This window comes from Sinocyclocheilus anshuiensis, unplaced genomic scaffold (genome assembly GCF_001515605.1).
Source record: "Sinocyclocheilus anshuiensis isolate Anshui unplaced genomic scaffold, SAMN03320099.WGS_v1.1 scaffold12, whole genome shotgun sequence".
In the NCBI taxonomy this organism is placed as follows: Eukaryota; Metazoa; Chordata; class Actinopteri; order Cypriniformes; family Cyprinidae; genus Sinocyclocheilus; species Sinocyclocheilus anshuiensis.
The window spans coordinates 134,511-140,510 of NW_015555713.1; the positions used below are offsets into that span (position 1 = coordinate 134,511).

The following is a 6,000-nucleotide window of genomic DNA, read 5'->3' on the forward strand; positions in this document are numbered from 1 at the left end:
CCTCATCTTTTGGGTGAAGTGTGTAGTCTTAAACTGTTGCCTTGTCTATGACTCACTTGTTTTGCTTGGTAAACTGAAAAAACATCTAACTGCCCGCTGTTGAAGCCGATAGTACCGCCGGAGAGCATTTGTAGAGCGACGATTCATCCCAGAGGGAATGATGTTTTGCATTCTGACCCAGATAAAAGCAAACGGACTGACCACGAAAGCCAAAATAAGAAACTTGCCCACAGTTTTACAATTCAAAGACCTGAAGGAAACCACATTTGAAAAGATGAGTCAAAATGCAAGACATGTTGAGGCATGGCGCTTATGCTGGAGGCTTGCGTTTAAGTCATACCTTGATCCAATTCCTCACTCTAAAAAGTAGCCAAAAGAAAACCCCAAAATGTGTTTGCTTACAGACTTTAATCGGACTTAAAAGATCCGTTGACTGGGAGGTAATAAAGCAGTGTATTGGACTGTAATGTCTGCCTAGAGTTAGCAGTGATGTACGATTAGTGATGTCAGTAAGTGCAATATGTTCCCAGCACTGGAGCATCAGTTTCCCATAATTATCAATAAATTACATACATTTCGTCTAAGTGTATAGCAAAGTCTGTGTCGTCATCCGTGATTAGCGTGAGTGAGTGTTCAACAGTCAGGATGTCAGAGAGAATGTTTTAAAGTGTTTTATTCCACATTTAAAGTGTTAGTTCACCCAAAAATTTAATTTCTGTCATTAATTACTCACCCTCATGTCGTTCCAAACCCGTAAGACCTTCGTTTATCTTCGGAACACAAATTAAGATATTTTTGATGAAATCAGAGAGCTTTCTTGACCCTGGATAGACAGCAACAAGTACCACATTCAAGGTATGAACAACATACAACAACATACTAACAACATGCTAGTAACTTGCTAATCATGCTAACAACATGCTAGTAACATGCTAATCATGCTAGTAACTTGTTAATCATGTTAACAGCATGCTAGTAACTTGCTAATCATGCTAACAACATGCTAGTAACATGCTAATCATAATAGAATCATAATAGTGACATGCTAATCATAGTAAAAAAATGCTAGCAACATGTTAGTGACTTGCTAATTATGCCAGCTACATGCTAATAATGCTAGTAACATTCGAATCATGCTAGAAACATTCTAGTAACTTGCTAATCATGCTAACAACATGTTAGTAACATGCTAATCATAATAGAATCATACTAGTGACATGCTAATCATGTCAAAACTTGCTAATTATGTTAGCTACATGTTAGAAACATGCTAATCATGCTAACAACATAATCATGCTAGAAACATGCTAGCAACATGCTAATCATGCTGGGAAAATGTTAGGAACATGCTAGTAACTTACTAATCATACTAGCAACATGCTACAAAAATGTTAATCATGATAGCAACATGCTAGTAACTTGCTAACCGTGCTCGTAACATGCTACAAAAATGCTAATCATGCTAGCAAAATGCTAGTAACTTGCTAATCATGCTAACAACATGCTAGTAACATGGTAATCATAATAGAATCATACTAGTGACATGCTAATAATGTTAAAACATGCTAGCAAAATGCTAGTGACTTTCTAATTATGCTAGCTACATGCTAATCATGCTAGTAACTGGCTAATTATGTTAGCTACATGCTAGAAACATGTTAATAACGCTAACAACATAATCATGCTAGAAAAATTCTAGCAACATGTTAATCATGCTGGAAACATGTTAGCAACATGCTAGTAACTTACTAATCATACTAACAACATGCTACAAAAATGCTAATCATGTTAGCAACATGCTAGTAACTTGCTTATCGTGCTCGCAACATGCTACAAAAATGCTAATCATGCTAGCAACATGCTAGTAACTAGTAATCATGCTATTAACTTGTTAATTATGCTAACAACATGCTAGAAACATGCTAGTAACATGTTAATTATGCTATCAACATGCTAGTAACATGCTACTCTTGCTAGAAACATTAACAACATGCTAATCATGCTTTCAAACTTCAAGCTTTTACAACTTTTTCAAACTTTCAGACTAGGCTTTTTCAAGCCAACTTCAAAGTTTGTCTACGAACTTTACTATCTAGTTCTGCTTAATATTCTGCCCCCATCTGTACATGTGAGAATCTTGCAGTCCCTTTTCCCAACACTTCCCTCTTTTCATCATCGCTCTCAGCACATTTTACTTACCACAAATTGCTCCCACTCTTATTTTTAGTAGTACTACCCAGACATGTTCTGTGAACCAAACAAAAGGGAAGAAAAACAAGGAAATTAGAGGAGAAATAAATGACTTTGCAAAGCAATTGTGGTGTGAATCCGAGTTGTAAACAGAATGTGCCTGTCAATCATGTTTTCCCAATTGTGACATCATTCATCACCATGGTGATAGATTCCAGCAGCACTGTTTTGCTCAGATGGCCTGTTGACTAAGCTGTTATCTACTCTTCTCTTTATCTCTGTACTCAAATCCTGTAGAGAGAAATGCGTTTTTGAAAACACATGATACTCTTTCTACCAAAACCAATTCTCTTGTTCTGCAACAAAGTGTTCATATTCTGCTAACTTTCTGTTGTAGAGGGATAGTTTGATCTGTATGACTTTTTTCTTTTCAACAAAATTAGACAAATACTGTAACACAATCAAATCATCAAGAGCTCAGCAAAAAGCCCAGTGAATCAATAGAATTTACTAACATTTGTGATTCATAAATATAGTAGTCTTTTTTAATTTTTTTTTTTACATAATTAGACTCAAATTAAGAAAAATCTTAAAATATTGCTCAAATATAATTAGGCTATACCAAGTAAATGAGCTGAACTACTTCACTTCTCCTGTGCTTGAGTTTGCAGCTTTGTTGACGTTTGCAACTTCTCAGTAAACAAGCTGAATTAACTATGCGATTTCCCTGTTATTCAAAGCAAGGTAATAGGATCTGACACTGATCTTTTTTTTCTGAAGGGGGATTTTTGTAACTTGAGATCAGTTCTGAAGGAAGCAGACTCCATTTTACTTAGGTTTTCGTAGAAATTATTTAAAAAAGAGAAATCTGTGATTTAATGGTTAGATTATATTATAATAGTTTCTTTAAATAAATGAGTTATATGTTAAATCTTTTTTATGCTTCCTGGATGTTACAAACACACACTCGTGCATTGTGAACATATAGAATTATCCTCATTCTAAAAATATTAGTTTTTTTTGAAAATGTAAACACTCTAGATGTTGTAGATCTTCAAAAAAAAATGTTTGAACATTCAAATTTTCTAGTATTTCAGACATTCTATCATTCTAATTTTCCTGAACATTCAAATGTTAGTTGTAGCAGATATTCAACATCAAAACCAATTCTCTTGTTCTGCAACAGTGTTCATATTCTGCTAACTTTCTGTTGTAGAGGGATAGTTTGATCTGTATGACTTTTTTTCTTTTCAACAAAATGAGACAAATACTGTAACACAATCAAATCATCAAGAGCTCAGCAAAAAGCCCACTGAATCAATAGAATTTACTAACATTTGTGATTCACAAATATAGTAGTCTTTTTTTTTTTTTTTTTAAATAATTAAGGTCAATGCGATTTCCCTGTTATTCAAAGCAAGGTAATAGGATCTGACACTGATCTTTTTTTTCTGAAGGGGGATTTTTGTAACTTGAGATCAGTTCTGAAGGAAGCAGACTCCATTTTACTTAGGTTTTCGTAGAAATTATTTAAAAAAGAGAAATCTGTGATTTAATGGTTAGATTATATTATAATAGTTTCTTTAAATAAATGAGTTATATGTTAAATATTTTTTATGCTTCCTGGATGTTACAAACACACACTCGTGCATTGTGAACATGTAGAATTATCCTCATTCTAAAAATATTAGTTTTTTTGGAAAATGTAAACACTCTAGATGTTGTAGATCTTCAAAAAAAAAATGTTTGAACATTCAAATTTTCTAGTATTTCAGACATTCTATCATTCTAATTTTCCTGAACATTCAAATGTTAGTTGTAGCAGATATTCAACAAATCTCTTGTTTGAACATTGAAATGTTTTGGATGTTGCAAAAATTCTAAAATTCTCTCTTTTGCCCTGAACATTTAAACATATTACAATTATGTTTTTTGAACATTCAAATGTTCCAGATATTGCAAACAGTCTAAAATGGAAGTTGATCGTTGGAAATGGTGAACCTCATTAGCAGATGTGGCCATGACTGAATTTGTGACTCAGTGTTGGGATGATGGCATGTCAGATTCCTTCACAATCTGTCACTGTAGAGATGCTGCTTGGGTTTTTCTTTCTTTTGAACATTGAAATGTTTTGGATGTTAAAAATTCTAAAATTCTCTCTTTTGCCCTGAACATTTAAACATATTACAATGATGTTTTTTGAACATTCAAATGTTCCAGATATTGCAAACAGTCTAAAATGGAAGTTGATCGTTGGAAATGGTGAACCTCATTAGCAGATGTGGCCATGACTGAATTTGTGACTCAGTGTTGGGATGATGGCATGTCAGATTCCTTCACAATCTGTCACTGTAGAGATGCTGCTTGGGTTTTTCTTTCTGTATGTGAAGTGTTATAACATGTTACCATGGTGATGGTGTTTGTCATCTGCTTAAAATGGTTGCAGCAGAGTTTGTTACCACTGTTTTGTTTTTCTGTTACATCATATAACTCTACACCACACACATTTTCTCTCCAAGTAGAATGCCCCTTTTCTTTGTTATGTAACTAAAGGTCATATTCACAATGTTTTCCTGGAAAATATCCTTTTACTTATTCTGCAAAACTGTTATCACAAATGACAGTTTGTCCCCTTTAAAGTTACACAAGCCTACTAAATACAAACTTTAAGTAGGTTAACAATGAATGACTAATGTAATTACTTTTAATAATGTTTTCTCTTTTTCTTTGAGGGCTCTTTTTGACTATGGCGACTATGGGGGAGGACTCAGGTCCCAGTGCCCCTACTGATACCACAGGCTCCGCCTCCAGTCCACAGAGTGACGCCGTAACCAATGAGCTGCAAGAACTGTCTCTTCAGCCCGCCCCCAACTTACTTCCTATTCATGAGAGGAAGAATGGTGAGCTTAATGTATAGTGCAAAAATGATTACATAATAAATCTAAAGACACAGAATCTTCAATAACTCAGACTGTTTGGCTGGTTTGATAAAAACGAACTCTGGTGCGATTGCTCTGTTAGTGCGGTTCGTTTGAGTAAGTGTGAACGCTGCCATCCGAACCCTGGTGCGCACCAAACAAGCGGACCGAGACTGCTAAAAAGATGGGTCTCGGTCCGGTTCCAAACGAACTCTGGTGCAGTTCGAATGAAATATGAACGCAACACAGACCAAATACTTTTAAACGAACCAAAAACAGGAAGTAATGACAAGATGCGATGCTATGTGACATGATTTGACGATGCGGAACGAGCGGTGTATCCAAAACAAAAAGAGCAGAGGGCAAACGTGGAGCAATGAGGAGCTCTTCGTGAGTTTGCAGGTGGTGAAAATAAAATCATAAGTACACGCAGCAATGAGCGCGCTTAGTCCAGCAGACGACATTAGGTGTATTCGACTTAAAGCGGCGCTGAGCCGACCGATCGGTGAAGGATGTCATGCTTTAAGTCGAACACAGCTTTTGTTTGGGGTGTTCGGTGATTTCTGTCACGAAAAATATGTCATTCAACCCGACCAATCAGGTTGTGAGTGGATCACTATGCCTTTAGGTTCGGTATCTTTAGGTTCGCTGTCAAAAATGTCAGTGTGAACGCTCAGCGGACCAGGACCAAATGTATCGTTTTCTTTTTTGGTCCGGACCAAACGAACCAAGAGAACTGAACTACAAGTGTGAACGCACCCTCCTGTTTTTTCAATTGACCATTTTTGTGATAAAGCTTAGCTTCACTTAATTACCAATACCAATAAGATAAATGTCCCATTATTTTCTGAATTACAGTAACTGACTCAAGAAACTTTTCCGATGTTTAAAT

General features: G+C 35.6%; 1 pseudogene; it reads left to right on the top strand.

Annotated features, from left to right (window-relative positions):
• LOC107672144 (MKL/myocardin-like protein 1) overlaps positions 1-6,000 on the top strand; it is a 65,339-nt pseudogene that overhangs the window by 3,346 nt on the left and 55,993 nt on the right.